At 44.2% G+C, this 17,333-nt stretch overlaps 1 protein-coding gene across 1 annotated transcript in view; it reads left to right on the top strand.

Moving 5' to 3' along the window:
* The window catches only part of LOC132399117 (sialic acid-binding Ig-like lectin 10), a 740,957-nt gene that overhangs the window by 363,770 nt on the left and 359,854 nt on the right, over positions 1–17,333 (top strand). The window lies entirely within an intron of this gene.

Genomic DNA, 17,333 nt, shown 5'->3' with positions numbered 1-17,333 from the left:
ATTACATAGCCATAACACTGTTAACACTTGATTTTATCTCATTTAAGTTACAATATGCAGAGTAGATAATAATAAGGACAATGGTTTTGACATTAAAATCTAACTCAGTGTTTAATCTATAGCAGCTGGTAAAAGTCAATGCTGGAAGAGTGTCTGCCCTGACAGAGGGGCGGTACTGAGGGAGCGTCACACTGTCAGGACAGTACTGAGGGAGTGTCAAACGGTCAGAGGGGCAGTACTGAGGGAGTGTCAAACTGTCAGAAGGACAGTACTGAGGGAGTGTCACACTATCAGAGGGCAGTACTGAGGGAGTGTCACACTGTCATTTTGGCAGTACAATGCGTAGAATACACTAGTGTTAGGACTGCAATTAAAGCTTGGACCAAGATCCTCAGATGAGCCTGCAATCTTTCTCCTCATAGTTTTTATTCACTAATGACGTCATCCCTTTCAGGGAAAGCAGTCCCAGCCTGTCCCTTCCCTCCTTATAACTTAAATATTTTAATCCTGATAACATCTTTCCAGCTCTCTGTTCAGTTTAATGACATCCTTCCAGTAGCTGTGTGACCAGGACAGCACAAAAGTTTCCAAATTTCGTCTGCCTACCTATTGAACAGTTTTAAGATAACGTTCTAATTTTATTCTCACCATCCTGACCAATAGGCTCAATGTGTCAAACACCTCCTTCTCCACTTTGTGTCAGTTTCCTGTTCCCTTCTGATTCACTGGGGTCCAGTTCCACTTTCATATGTCCTCATTTTCAAGCTCCCTTTAAAATACCCAGTACAACGTTAGAAAAGAATGAATTAGAAGTGTGTGGGATTGCTAGTGGGAATACTGTGGAACAGTCTGGGAATCTTCTTGACTCTCACACTGATGTTGGAACCAAGGCAGTTTTCTGGAGATTCATTGTAACTACTTTCTTTTTCTGTCTAAGGGTGGAAAACTGACGGAATATGCTGGATCTGAGAACAATCGGAAAGGTGTACTTCCTCCTGCCACTTCTTCAAGGTAAATCAGCAGCAGCTCGGGCAGCAAATCCCTGATTTTCCTCTGGTCCAGCTGGTGTGACACTAACCAGGGTACTCAGGGCTGAGTAGGGGGCTGGGCTGTGTTTCCGGCTAGTTAGCTGAAAGACCCAGAGTCGTACAACACATAAGCAGGCCCTTCAGCCCAAATTGTTCCTTCTGACCAAGATTCCCATCTAAATTATTCACAATCACAAGACATTCTGCAGGTGGTGGAAATCTTGAGCAACACACACAAAACATTGAAGGAACTCAGCAGGTCAGCAAGCATCTCAGGAGGGTAATAAACATTTTGGGCCGAAACCCTTCATCTAGAAATTTGGTCACATCTGCCACATATCCTTCCTCACACCTCCTCTCTAAGTTCCAGTCAATATGTTGTTAATCTACCTGCCTCAACAAGTTCATCCAACATCTTGTTCCTCATAGAGTGGCGTTTCCTATCGTGGCAGAGTCTCAGACTAGAGGCCACTATCTCTGAACTGAATCTTCCCTTTAGAACAGAGAGAGGTGGAAATTCTTCAGCCAGAGTGTGGTGAATCTGTAGAATGACTTTCCACAGTCAACTGTGGAGGCTATTTCATTAGGTTTATTTAAAGCAGAGGTTGATCGCTTCTTGATTAGAAAGGAGCTCAAAGGTTACAAGGAAAATACAGGAGAATGGGGGTTGAGAAATCCATTGTGAGAGAATGGTGGAGAAACTCGATGGGCTGAATGGCCATATTCTACTTCTGTGTGTTATAGAAAGAAATTACTCTGTGAGTCCCTATTAAATTAATTCTCCATCACTTTAAACCTGTGCCTCTGTGGGCTTGATTTCTCAACTCTGGCGAAAAAGACTGAACTTTTGCTCTATCTATGTCCGTTATGATTTTCTGCACCTCAATATGATCACCCTGTATGATACACTCCGATGAAGAACATCCCGACTAGCTCAACCTCTCTCCGTTGCTCAGTCTCTCATGAGGGTAACGGAAGCAGCTTTAACAAGATTAACCGGTGGGAATTGGATCATTCGGGGTTGGAACTTTATGGGGCAGTGGGGCGAGAGCCCGGCTGATTGGTCAACAGCTTCACAGAGACATCACTAGCTCGGTAAGAATAGTCAGTAACAACTCAAAAGTGTTGGTTCAGTCTTGCTGACGGTGGAAATGTTGGGCAGTTCTCAGAATATTGGCTATGCTTCACCAACGTTCCCTTAAACAAGAGGTTTAAGGTGAAGCTCGAAAGAGGGAGATTACGACTATGTGCCGGGTAGTGCTGAGGGAGATCCATACTGTATGAGGCGCTGTTCTGAGTGAGAGCCACACCGTGTGAGGTGCAGTTCTGAAGGAGTCACACTGTGTGAGGATCAGTGCTGAGGGAGAGTCACACTGTGTGAGGGTCAGTGCTGAGGGAAATTCACACTGTGTGATGGGCAGTGCTGAGGGAGAGCCACACGGTGTGAGGATCAGTGCTGAGGGAAATTCACACTGTGTGAGGGGCAGTGCTGAGGGAGAGTAACACTGCGTGAATGGAAGTGCTGGGGAAGAGTCACACCGCTTGAGGGGCTGTACTGAGGGAGAACCACTCTGTGTGCGGGACAGAACTGATGGAGAGCCACACTGCGTGAGGGACAGTGCTGAAGGAGAGTGTCAATGAGCTGGAGCAGGGATCCAATCGCAGACCCAGCACAATGTACACAGTGATATTAAATGAGTAACAAATCCCGAGGTGCAAACAAAGTCAGCGTCAAAATTTAGGCAGAGATAAAATCATCGGGAGAAATCCAAAAAACAGAATCGGGGAACAGGCAGAGTCGATATTCAGACTGACATAATACAGATACAAGTGCTGGAAAGGCTCAGGAAAATTCATTGGCACAATCAGGTGCAAATAATTCTTTTCAACAAAAAAGCAGCACCAGCATGGGAGCAAGACGGCCGGATTACGTCTGCAGTCAATGACTCTTGAATATACTTACTCATGGTTTCTGTTTCAGCTACGGATAGGGAATACAGGCGGCCCCTTGGGGGAGATGTGCCAGGCAAGATGTCAATGGAGCAATCATATGGACTATGAGGCGTAGGGAAGTGGCCGGAAACTTACTGAACACACCTTGAGATCCATGTATTCAGGAGGGATGGCACTAAGGTCCGGAAATTCCTCGGGGGTGGGGGGTGGAGATCTGGGATTGGAGACAAGGGGATCTGAGTATGGCAGAGGGAGTGGGAGTGACAGAATGGGCTCCAGCCTAATACCTTGCCAGAAATGAGCTGGTCAATTTGGGGGCTGCGGTTAAGTAACCAGGGATGGCCTGGGACAATGGGAACTTGAGGAGATCCAATAACATAAAGGGTTAACTGGACATGATGGTTCCCGAAGAAACTGAGACTCACCAGGGACGTGATACAGGTGATGTTAGCCAGTCTCTGACTGTTGAAGGCATTGGCCACCAATGGTGACTGGAGAACAAACATGGGTAATCCCCACTTGGGCAGCCAAGCTGGAATTAATAAAACACCGCTCTGCACCAGAATTGACCAAGACGGAGACAGGTCGCCGTTGGATGCCCCACTCCAGAGAAGCTGGTATGAGAGTGAGTGGCGTCGAGGAGGGCCGAACAGGGGTCACACTCACCAGTATTCCTCATCCTACTAGTGAGCGCTTGGCTTTTACTGGGCAGGTGGAGATGAAGTGGTCTGGTTGGCCACAGGAGCGGGTGCTGATTCTCCTTATCTTTCAGTCGGCGTTAAGCAGGCACAGTCAACTTTCGTAGCTTTGGGCTCTGGAACGGGAATTGTAAATGGGGAAAGCGGCAGGGCAATGTAGACTGACGGGGAGCTTGGAAATCACCCAGTGCCCCCCAGGGACCGTCTGGAATCCCTCCCTCTGTGGCGTTGCTGATGGCAAACATCAATACGGATGGCCAAATCCACCAGGGCTTCAAAGGTGGCAGGAAGTTCCAGGAACATCCAGCTCATGTTTGATGTCCTCGGAGAGGCTGTTCAGGAAGGTGTCGTACTGAGCCTCCGAATTCCAGCCGTTGGAGATGGCTAGGGTCCGAAACTCTATGGCCTGATCTGACATGTGCAGCATTCCACAGGCAGCCTCTTTCCCATGTTCGGATTGATCAAACTCTTTTCTCATCTCCTGAGAAAATAACTGAAAACTGATGCAGAAATGTGAGCCTGCCTCCCAGACAGCTGTTTCCCATTCTTTCGCCGGACCGGACCGGACCGGGTGATGACGTAGGCTACCTTGGTTCGATCAGTCGGACACATTGTTGGTTGTATTTCTAAAATGAAGGTGCACTGGGAAAGAAAAGAGCGGCAGGTACCGGGCTCAGCTGAGGACTTTTCTGGAAGAGGCGGACTGGGCTCTTGGACGGGAGGAGCATGCGAGGACGCAAAGGGCAGGGGGAAGATGCAGACTGTTGATGGGCACTCTGGGGCAGCGGGAGTGACTGAGTCTGGGCCACAAGATCAGCTTCATAGGCAGAAAGCGACTCCACTGCCCTGCCCAGCATGACTCCCTGTTGTTCCAGGGCCGCTGTCAGACGAGCGGGGTCTGCTGGATCCATTCGGGTCACATTGTACTGTCAAGGCACCGGAGCACAGATCCAATCACTGACCCAGTACTGTGCACACAGTAATATTAACTGAGTAACAAATGTCAAGGTGCAAACAAAGCTGCGTCAAAGTTCAGGCAGAGATCAAAACATACAGAGAAATCAAAACACCAGAATCGGGAAACAGGCAGAGTCGATATTCAGATAGACAGAGTGCAGATATGAATGCTGGAAAGCATCAAGAAAATTCACTGGCACAATCTGGCAACAAACAGGTAAAAACACAGGACTAAGATTCGCTTTACAACAAACAGAGAGGCAGATGATAGGTGGAGCACAATGAAACACAAGTGGTAGTGAAACAGGTGAGAACCGGAGTACTCAGTAATACAGGGACCGGAGTAGAGCAGGAGCGGAGACAGGAGCACATGGGGCATGAAAACAAACAAGAGCACGTGGCAATACAAAACCCCAGACTGAGGGCTAGGGGGAAACACAAAAAAAGACACAAAACGAGTTTAACGGGACGTACTGGCAGAAAGGCACACTGTGTGAGGGGCAGTGCTGAGGACGAGTATAACTGTGTGAGGGGCAGTGCTGAGGAAGTGTCAGACTGTCAGGGGGACTGTTACACTGTCAGAAGGACACATTTTAAGGAGTGTCACATTGTGAGAGGGAGATTACCGAGGGAGAGTCACACTGTCAGAGTGACTGTACTGAGGGAGAGTCACACTGTCAGAGGCAGTACTGAGGGAGTGTCAGTGTCAGTGAGTCAGTAGTGAGGGAGTATCCACTGTTAGACTGTCAGTAGTGAGGGCGTGTTCACAGTCAGAGGGTTAGTACTGAGGAAGTGCCCAACTGACAGGGTTAGCACTAAGAGAGTGTCACACTGCTCTTACGAGAGACGCAGGCTTGTACTGTTGACTGTCAGTTTAAGAGCGCCTGAGTGTGGAGGGATTATGACGTCAGTCACTGGCTGTAGCAGCCTGCTGTGGATTTTGTAGGAGTATGATATCAAGATAACGCACAATAAAGCAAGGATAACATAATTGCCGATTGCTTTTCCAGATGCTAAACTGCAATCTATTATTAATAGTGGACTGGAATTTATTACCGTATTTGTATACGCTTCAGCAATATATTGTAATAGTCTGTCGTATGATATATCGTAATTGTAATTGGTTCACATATTGTAGTCTGCAGTTAAAACTTTGCTCTTCCGGGTGTAGGAGGTGTTACGAGAGAAGCAGGATTGTACTGTGGACTGTCACTTTAAGAGCACCTGAGTGTGGAGGGACTATGACGTCAGTCACAGGCCGTAGCAGCCTGCTGTGGCGGAGAGAGGGGAGAGAGAGGGAAGAGAGGGGGGAGAGAGTCTGAGACTGACTGACTGACTGACTGGAAAAGCCAGTTTGTTTGTTGCTGTCATTGAAGACTCCGTACTCTCCAAATCCCAAAAGGTTGAGTTGCTTATGGGCACGCAGCGCACAACGGATGCGTGACTGTCACCTCGTATAATCCATATGTGTGGACTTGTTGGAGTATCGTGTGGTATCACTTTAGTTGGCCCTTTACCTAGAATCGGGTTGTTGTTGTAACCAGTTGAAGGCGATATTCCTATGACTGACGGCTGGTGATATTTCTAGTGGATTTCGGAATGACTCGCCAGACAAGATCTTGAACGGTTGTTGTTTCTTTTACCCAGCCAAGAACATAGAATCGTAGAAACATAAAAACATAGAAAACCTACAGCATCATTGAGGCCGTTCGGCCCACAATGTTGTGCCGAACGCGTCCGTACCTCAGAAATTTCTAGCCCTAGCTATAGCCCTCTATTTTACTAAATTCCGTGTATCTATCTAAAAGTCTGTTAGTGAAGCAATGTTACCATTCATGATGTTGGGCTTTGCTTTGTAGGCAGTAATGGTATGCAAACCCTGCCAGAGATGACGTGAATCTGATGTCACCTCTGACCCCTCCCAGAATAGTTTCATAGAAACATAGAAAAACTACAGCACAATACAGGCCCTTCGGCCCACAAAGTTGTGCCAAATATGTCCCTACCTTAGAAATTATTAGGCTTACATATAGCCCTCTATTTTACTAATTTCCATGTAACCTATCTAATAGTCTCTTAAAAGACCCTACCATATCCGCCTCCACCACCATTACCAGCAGCTCATTCCACGCACTCACTACTCTTTGAGTGAAAAATTTACCCCTGACATCTCCTCTGTACCTACTTCCATGCACCTTAAACCTGTGTCATTTTGTGGCTACCATTTCAGCCCTGGGAGAATACCTCTGACTATCTACATAATGAATGCCTCTTATCATCATGTACACCTCTATCAGGTCACCTCTCATCCTCCTTCGCTCCAAGGAGAAAAGGCCAAGTTCACTCAATCTATTCTCATAAGACACCCTCCCCAATCCAGGCAACACCCTTGTAAATCTCCTCTGCACCCTTTCTATGGCTTCCACATGCTTCCTGCAGTAAGGCGACCAAAACTGAGCACAGTACTCCAAGTGGGGTCTGACCAGGCTCCTATATAGTTGCAACATTACCTCTCAGCTCCTAAATTCAATTTCACGATTGATGAAGACCAATACACCATACGCCTTCTTAAAAATAGAGTCAACCACCTCCTCAGCTGCGTTGAGAATCCTATGGACTTGGACCCCAAGATCCCTCTGATCCTCCAGTCTGCCAAGAGTCTTACCATTAATACTATATTCTGCCATCGTACTTAACCTACCAAAATGAACCAGTTCATACTTACATGGGTTGAACTCCATTTGCTACTTCTCAGCACTGTTTTGCATCATATCAATGTCCCGCTGTAACCTCTGATTGCCTCCACACTATCGACAACACCTCCAATATTTGTGTCATCAGCAAACGTACTAACCCATCTCTCCACTTCTTCATCATTTATAAATACCAGGTCAGTTATAAAAATCACGAAGAGTAAGGTTCCCTTACTCTTGAGGCACTTGAGGCACTCCGCTGATGACCGACCACCATGCAGATTATGAACCATCTACAACCACTCTTTGCCTTCTGAGGGCATGTCAGTTCTGGATGCACATTGCAATGTCTCATTGAATCCCATGCCTCCTTACTTTCTCAATAAGCCTTGCCTGGTGTAACTTATCAAATGCCTTGTAAGGGGCACTGCTGAGGGAGAGTCACATTTTGTGAGGGACAGTGCTGAGGGAGTGTCACAATGCCGGACAGGTGGTACTGAGGGAGTGTCACACTGTACAAGCTCTCTCTCTCTCTGAAAGTTGAAAAATTGCAGAACAATCCGATAGAGCAGGTTCAGACCCACCAGAAGGTTTTCGGGGAATGGAGTCTCATCTTGGATGTGGACTGGAACAGTGTCTCTTCCCGGAAGGATTCTGTTTGTGTAGTTTTTGGTCTGTGTGTTGAACTCCGACTCGTTTCTGCAGCTGACGGATTGCGAACATTCATTTCTTCAACTGTGTCGGCAGTGGGGACGGATTTATTCCGTTTTGTAACAAGGAATATCTCTCCCGTTTGGAGTGCCTAGCTAAGGGCGACTGAGTGAAGAGAACTTTAGACTTTGGTTTTCGCAGTGACACGGACAGCCCTAATGTATTTATTTCCCGACAAGGGCAGCCCTGCCTGTCCACAGACATCTCCTATCTTCCCTCCATCTCTGACCTGTTGTTTTTGGGAGATTATTTGCTGGTGTTCCCCTGATTGTATAGCTTTGCATAATCCCAGGGGCGGCATGATTGTCATGGCGGGTTGCAGCTCTAAGATGTCGGCATCCAAGTCCATAAGACCACAACACTTAGGAGCAGAATTAGGCCATTCAGCAAATCAAAACTGCTCCGCCATTCGATCATAACTGATCCTGGATCCCAATCAACCCCATACACCTGCCTTCTCGCCATAACCTTTGACGCCCTGACCAATCAGTCGTGTGCGGAGGCTGTGGCTTCTGGAGTTACCCTTTCAAATTATTGACTTTCAAAACGCAACTGTACCAAATTTAATCTGTAGGAATGATGCTTTAAAAGCCATAGCTGAGACTGCCGGTTGTCGTGATCATCTTGTTGCATCTGCAAAATTGAATGGGAAGAACATATGCTATATTCGGTCTTGGAGAGATATGTTCCTGGCCGTAAGTTGGCTTTTCATGACGGTGGAGCCGATGCTGGTGCTTGTGAAATTTGTTATTCCTGCCAAAATCCACCTCAATACACCTGTTACGGCCCTCCTCCCGAGCTGCTCTCTCTTGGTGCAGCCAAATGGGATTACGGGTCACCTCTGCAGGGGTTTGATCACCTTTTCTCATTTCAGCGCCGCTAGCTAATGCAACTGGAACGGGGTGAGTACGCAGATGGGCACTTTCAGGTGCAATTTGAGGGGCATTATTATAGTACTGCAACGATATGCCTGCAGAGAGTTTGGACATACTCAAAGGCTATCAATTTCACTTCAGAGGCACAGGGTAGCACTGCTGAGCCTTCGCAAGCTGCACCTATTCCTGCTGTTCCCGTCCAGTCAGCCTCCCGCACCACCCCCCACCCATCAATGGTAGTGAAAGTCAGGGATGGGCGAGGCTCGGACGATGGTGTGGGGTGGGATCAGATAACGGGTAGGAAGGCAAAGACAGAACGAGAAACATTTCGAGGCCTCTGCCCCGGAGAAGAAAGGACAGGAGGTTACTCCTGAACCCGACCCAAAGAGCGCTATGGTGATTGAGATTCAGCAAAGGCCTGGGGAAGTCGGGTACGGAAAGTGGTGCCTGAGTCTGAGGGAGTCTCCGATACGGAGGGAGTCTGGTCGCTGTGCATGAGGGATCACCATCCTGCGCCATTATTCAGAAGGAGGGTGCTTAAACAGGTGAGAGGGAAGGGACTCTGATAATGCTGCTTGTGCAGACGATGACAAGTATGTAGAGGTGAACATGTGCTGGATGGCTCGTGTCCTCTGATCAAATTCTTCCTTTCTTTCTCAATCTTTTTTATTAAGTTTTGAATCGATAAACATAACAATAATAAAGATACAAAGAGATCAGGATTACATTAATAACGGTAAACGTATACAGAAACAGACTCCGAGTAGCATATGTAACCTAAGCCTCCCAATCTCTTAATAACTGAACATGAAAAAAATTCAAAAAAAAATTATACGGAAATACTAAAAAAATAACAAATAAAAACGGAACAACACAAAAGCTGGCCTGCCATGTTTCATCTGTTAAAATCATTATTTGGCATTAGCTCCGATCCTCTATACACGAACAAAAAGTTATTGAGAACGATTCCGTAAGGTCAAGTTACATCATATGAGAGTTAGGGGGCAAAAGTTTATGGGTAACACGATGGGGAACTTCTTTACTCAGAGAGTGTAGCTGTCTGGAACGCGCTTCTTCTAGAAGTGGAAGAGGCAGGTTCAATTTTATCATTAAAAAAATTGGATAGGTATATGGACAGGAAAGGAATGGAGGGTTTTGGGCTGAGTGTAGATCGGTGGGATGAGGTGAGAGAAAGTATTCCGCACGGACTAGAATGGCGGAGAAGGCCTGTTTCCATGCTGTAATTGTTATATCGAAAATGTTGAATGCATGGCCTCCAAGATTCTTCAAAATTAACTGAAGGATCGATTGTGCCACTGCTATTTTTTCAAACATTTTATAGTTTGGGGAAACCACTGAAATGTAGCAGAGGGTTTAGAATCTTTCCAATTAAATAAAATGGATCTCTGGCTATTAATGTAACAAATGCAATCAAACGGCAAGCTGAAGGGGATAATTGACCAGAGTCTATCACTGGTAATCCAATAATTGCAGTAATAGGATGAGGTTGTAAATCAATAAACAAAACTACTGAAATAATATCAAAAATATCTTTCCAATATTTTCCCAAAAGGGTACAAGAAATATGTGTCAAGGAAGCTACCTCAGAATTACATCTGTCACAAACAGGACTTATATAGCAATAAAAACGAGCTAACTTATCCTTAGACATATGGGCCCTATGAACAACCTTAAATTGTATCACAGCGTGTCTAGCACACATTGATTAAGTGTTAATTCGTTTGAGAATGTTGTCCCATTTCTCTATAGGTACCTGAAAGTTCTCTTTCACGTTCTTTCTTAATTTTATCAGATGTACTCAGGCGTATTTTCGTAAACAGATCATAAATAATTGCTATTAAGCTCTTCTGATAGGGGATTAAACCTATTTTGTTTACTTTAATTTCAGTTTGATGTGATATCAGATTAGTAGATAAAATAGCATTCAAAAAGTTTCTAATCTGTAATTATGTGAAACAAATTGTGATCTAGGCAAATTATATTTAGTAGACAACTGTTCAAACATGAGACAGTTATCCATGAATAAATCACGAAAGAATGTTTTCCCTGCGTTTTCCATAAAAGAAAAGCTCAATCATTTCTGGATGGTCGGAAGAAAAAAAAATAGATAGAATAGGACTTGATAGGATAAATTTATTCAATCCAAAATATATACAAAATTGAAACCAAATTGTATGTTTATTTATTAGTTTGATTATTCAGTTTAGTAAGTGCAAAGGGAACCGAGGCCCCTAAGATAGAAGCCAATCAGAACCATTGTACAGACTCCCACTCGAGGTTCACCCATCATGAACATTGAATTTCATCCAGATCATGTTTTTAGAAAGTTAGATATCGAATATTAATTGCTCATTAATAGAATCTTAAGTTCGGCATTACCAAACCACAAATCCCTTTTTTTTTTGTTTCTGTAAATATTCCTTACTGAACATAGCATTCTATTCTGCCATTTATATGAAGAAATTTTTGAATCAACAATATCAAAAATTATTTAGAAATGAAGATTGGTACCGCCTGAAATTGATACAGTCATTTAGGTAAAATAATCATATTAATAGCATTAATTCTACCAATTAATGAAAAGGACAACAGGGACAATTTAGTAAGCAGTTGTTCAACATTTTCAATTAAGGGTAGAAAGTTAACTTTTCGTAACTCTTCGTAATTTCAACCCAAAATAAGTAATCAGTAACCAGTCTAAATGGTGATTGTCTATAAGTTGTAACTTGAATATTTAATGGGAAAAGCTCATTCTTATTAAGATTCAATTTATAACCAGAAACCCTACTAAACTGGACGAGTAGTGATATTAATGCAGGGATGGATTTCTCTGTGTTAGAGTTATATAGTAACAGATCATCCGCATATAGTGATACCATATGCGTCCCATTCGCACGAATAGTGCCAAATATATTGGGTGAATCACGAAGAGTAATTTCCAAGGTCTCCAAGGCAATATCAACTAGTAAAGGACTTAAAGAACAGCCCTGTCTACTACCTCAAAAAAGCCTGAAAAAGGGGGATCTCTGATTATTGGTAAGTATAGAAGCCAAAAGTGTATGATATATCAATTTAGTCCAAGCTATGAATTTTGGGCTAAAATTAAATTTCCCAAGTGTGTTAAATAAATATTGCCATTCAACTCTATCAAACGCTTTTTTGGCGTCAAGTGAAATAACACATTCTGGAGTTTTAGATGAAGAAGTATATACAACGTTCATTAACCTCATAACATTAAAATGCGAATAACGATTTTTAGTAAATCCTGTCTGGTTGTCAGAGACATTTGTGGCAACACATGTTCCAATCTATTGGCCAATATTTTGGAAAGGATTTGTGGAGTCCACATTCAACAAGGATATTGGTCTATATGATGCACATGCAGTGGAGTCTTTATCTTTTTTGGGAAATAAATAAATAGATGCTTCATAAAGGATTGTGGTAATTTACCTACAAAGAAGGCATCCTTAAAGATTCTACATAACCAAGGAGAAAGTAGATTTGAATTAAAAAAAATCTACTCTATACCCATCCAAACCAGGTCCTTCACCAGAATTCATCGAAGAAAATATTTTCTTTATTTCTTCTTCCGGAATGGGTGCATCTAATGCTAAACGTCCATTAAGTGGTTATTTTAGAATATTCAATTTGCTTAAAAATTCATGCATTATGGTAGAATCCTCAGGAAATTCTCATTGGTATAAAGAGGTATAGAATTCTTGAGAAGTTTTATTAATTTCGTTATGGTCAACCGTAAAAATACCATCCGGTTTACGAACTTTAATAATCTGACGGTTAGCCGAAGCAACTTTCAATTGGTTGGCCAGTAATTTACCCGATTTATTACCATACCTATAAAAATGACATTTAGATTTAAGTAATAGATTTTCAGTCGGGGATGTTAATAGCAAATGGTACTGCAACTGAAGTTCAATTCTCCGTTTATAAAACTCCAGATTAGGAGGAGCAGCAGAAAGTTTTTTTAATCAATATCTTTAATCTTATCCACTAATATATGTATTTCATTATTAATTTGTTTTTTTCCATTCCAGCAGAATATGAAATAATTTGCCCCCCGGTGTATACTTAAAAAGCATCCCATAACATCTCACTTGAAATTTCTTCCATAAAGTTATTTGAAAAGAAAAAAGGCAATCTGTTCTTTATTAAAGTTAACAAAGTTTGACTCTTGAAGCAGAGTAAAATCGAAACTCCATTGTCTAGCACTAAAAGTTATATCAGTTAATTTGATTGATAGTTTCAAGGGCAATTATCAGAAACGGCGATTACGTTGTACACGCAGGCAGTAACAGACGGAACTAATCGATAAGTAATCAATTCTAGAGTAATTATGATATACATGAGAAAAGAACGAGAAGTCTTTATCGTTACGATATAAAATCCTCCAAGTTTATATATTCCTGTCAGGAACGCTGCCGGATGGACCCAAACGCAGGACGCAATCACTAAAGTACTAAGGGGAGCGAAGGATGGGGTTACCATGGCATTTAAGGGTAGAGCTGAGGTTCAGGTAGATGCAGTTCAGACAAGCAGAGCGGCGCGAGCTCCCGGAGTTCAGGATCAGGCAGGCAGAGTGGAGCGGGCTCCCGGAGCTCAGGTTCAGGCAGGTACGTCCCCCGGGGTTCAGGCAGGCAGGTACGTCCCCCGGGGTTCAGGCAGGCAGGCAGGCAGGTCCCTGGGATTCAGGCAGTTAGGCAGGTCTAGGTGACTAGATAGGTTGGCGGAGAGCCCTCCCGGGGCGGGCCGCATATGTCCCGGGTAGGGTCGCCGAGCAGACGGAAACACCGGAGGCCTGGGCCCAACGCGGACCCCTAGGCAGATGCGGGGCACAATTCCAGGGTTCAGGCGGAAGATGAGGCCGGGGCAGAACCTCCATTGGGCAACGGCAGGCCGGCCGGGCTAGTACGACTGAGGCAAGGGGTAGGAACGGGCAGAACCACTGCCGGGCAGCGGCAGGTCGGCCGGACCTGCCCGACGGAGGCAAGGAGTAGGAACGGGCAGAACCACTGCCGGGCAGCGGCAGGTCGGCCGGACCTGCCCGACGGAGGCAAGGAGTAGGAACGGGCAGAACCACTGCCGGGCAGCGGCAGGTCGGCCGGACCTGCCCGACGTAGGCAAGGGGTAGGAATGGGCATAGGTCCAGGGTGACCAACACAACAGTCATGATAACAGGAAAATCGGGAAAGACGGCAGACAGCGCGACCGCGCGAAAAACACAAACGAGTGGAGAAGCGGGACCAGCGCATGGGAAGAAAGGTGGGGGGCAGAGGACCAACCTGGTATTACTGGTACGGGGCAGAGAAGCATGATGAAGAGTAGATCTGAGCCCGGACAGGGTAACAGAATGCAGAGAAGAGTTCGGAGCCGGCGGAGAAACAACAAAATGACCACCCGACTCGTCCCAGTCCCAAGGCCCCTTACAAACACCAGCAGCTCAATGAGTTACAGGTGTGCCTCCTTGAGCCAGGAGGGTCCTAACTAGATCACGGGTGACAAGAGGGACAACTGCCGTACCCGGAGTCCGGAGCCCTCGGACCGGATCATAACCCGGAACGCGGATTCCAAACCGGACCCTGACGCCTTGAAACATCCAATTGGGTACGTCCTTCCCCAAACAGTGAGACATGGGCCAAGTGGACTTGGTCATGGTTGAGATGAGTTCAAAAAGTTCGAAGTAAATTTATTAGCAAAGTACATGTACAAGTTGTTACCGTATACTCTACTACCTTGAGATTCACTTTCTTGCAGGCATTTTCAGGAAAAAAGAAATCAAACAAAATTTATAAAAATCTACACAAACAGACAAATACTGACAACAAAAAGACAATTTGAAAATTCAAAAATAACAGTGCTGTCAATGTGAGTTGTGAACAGTCCTTGAAATTGAGCCTGTAGGGCACAGAATCAGCTCAGAGTAGGGGGGTTTGAGGTTATCCACACCATTCCAGGAGAGTGGTGTTTGAAGGGGAATAATTGTTCCTGAACTGGGTGGTGTGGGTCACAAGGCTTCTGTACCTCCTGCTCGATGTTAGTAGTGAGATCAGGGCATGCACAGGATGGTGGATAAAAACACAAAGGACGATGGAAAGGAAGGATGTGTGGATGGTTGGGATGAATTTGGAGAAGGAGTGGAGGGTCAGTGGGAAGATGAACACTGCAACATGCAGAAAGACCTAATTCAGCAAGACACCGAACGTAACTCCGAGAGCCTCTCGTGTCCATGTCAGTTGTACTTAAATATGATTAGTAACATAGATTGCTTTTCATAACATAGTAACAGTCGACAAGCTGAAAATACAAAGGCTGCATCGTGAATGAAATGGAGGCTTCCTGAAAATCGGGAGTTGTGACGATGAGGAGTAGATCAGAGCCCGGGCAGGATAACAAAATGCAGAGAAGAGTTCGGAGCCGGCGGAGAAACAGGAAACAGAACAAAACGACCACCCGCCTGGTCCCAGTCTTTGGGACCTTATAAACGCCTGCAGCTCAATGAGTTACAGGTGTGTCTCCTTGGGCCAGGAGGGTCCGAACTAGATCACGGGTGACAGGAGGAACAACTGCAGGACCCGGAGTCCGCAGCCCTCAGACCGGATCAAGACCCGGAACGCGGTTTCCGGACCGGACCATGACAATTCCAGAGTCAGTTAAAACGAAATTAGTAAGAATAGCGGATTTGTTTCGATGTACCTGATTGGACGCAGACCTGCCCATCGAGGAAATCAGGCAACAGTTTAATTCTCTGCCCATTGTCAACGTATATTCATTTAAATTAGGAATAGATGCAAATAGATGATTAAAGAATTCAGGAGAGTTGGCATCTGGAGCATATATATTAACTATAACAACTTATTGGATATAAAGCAGACCAGTAATTAATAGAAATCTACCATTCGGGTCTGCGATTGTTTCATAGTGAACAAATGAATTCGAGGAGTCTATAAAATTAGATACAACTTTCACCGTATCCTGTGAGTTGGAATGAAATAGTTGTTCTTTCCAAAACTTAAAAAAAATACTGGTTATCCTTCTTCCGCACATGAGCGGAAAGATAATCTGGGCAAAGATAATCTGAGAGTTCAATCTACGAAACATTCTAAAAATCTTCTTCCATTTAATCGGATGATTCAAACATTCGTATTCCATGAGAGAAAGTTAATAATATTATCATTTTATTTGAATAAACTGTATGGTATGTGATGTACCTTACTGCATAGTAAAGTCATGGATCAGGAAGAGAGAAAAAAGTGGAACCGGAAGTTAGGACATTCATACATATTTGTAATTTCAGATCAGCAAATATGAAAAAACTATACTAAAAATGGCCGCACCCACCATCCACAAAAGCCCTAAAATTGGCCAATTACCACCAGAAAGCTAACTACAAATTCCCCCACCCCCACTTCCTTGAAGGCGAATCTGCAAAATTGAAAAAAATGCAAAATACCACCGACAATCAAAACACTGAAAAATGAATGCCATAAAAGAAACACCAAACAAATGTTAATAAAAATCCAGCCATCTGCAAAACATTTTGAAAGAGGAGATCTTAAAAAGTGAAACAGAATACAGTCTTATTAATAGCAGATTGATACTCCAAAACAGATACGAATATTATCAAGCCAAGGGCAAAAATCTTGAAACTTCAAAGGCCCAGATCTATGAACTGGTTGTTAACTTATAAACCAAATGAATAGAGATACGAAGTAACAGTAAATTTATTAGACAGTTGAGATCGAACGTGGATCCTCAGCGAATTGATGAGCTTCTTCGGTGGAATTAAACCGTTTGCGTGAGTTATCAGCCAGATCGATCCTTAAACGAGCTGGAAATAGCAGAGCTGGTTGCAACTTTCTTTGATAAAGCTCGGACATCACCAGTTTAAAATGTAATCTTTCTCGCATTACCTCGGGACAGTAGTCTTCAACCAGACTAAACGAGATTTCCGTGTTCAATAACCCCTTTCCGACGGGCAATTTGAATTAAATGCACCTTGCTATGCACATAATGGAATTGGTGTGTAGCAGGTCGAGGATTCAACTCTTTAGAAGGTTTTGCTCTTAAAGCACGGTTGGCACGATCAGGTATAGGGGTAGTAGAGAGAGCTTCAGAGCCAAGCACGTCCATTTAAAACTTGAGGAAAGGATTTAGTATGGTCACCACTCTCAATATCTTCACGGAGTCCTATTATTAGCAGGATCTGTCTGTGACTGTGACTTTCCAGCTCAATAATCTTGACTTTATACTGTTCCTGTGTTTGAGTGGTCGAAGTTAATTTCTTTTCCAATGCGTCCAATCTACGATCTCTCTGTCTTCCAACTTCATCGAATTCAGAAATTTGCCGTTGCTGTTTTTCACTATCCCACTTAAGTCCTTCCA

Source organism: Hypanus sabinus, chromosome 1, assembly GCF_030144855.1.
Source record: "Hypanus sabinus isolate sHypSab1 chromosome 1, sHypSab1.hap1, whole genome shotgun sequence".
NCBI lineage: Eukaryota > Metazoa > Chordata > Chondrichthyes > Myliobatiformes > Dasyatidae > Hypanus > Hypanus sabinus.
Note: the sequence above shows the minus strand (reverse complement) of the source record. Positions and strands in the feature narration are given on the sequence as shown.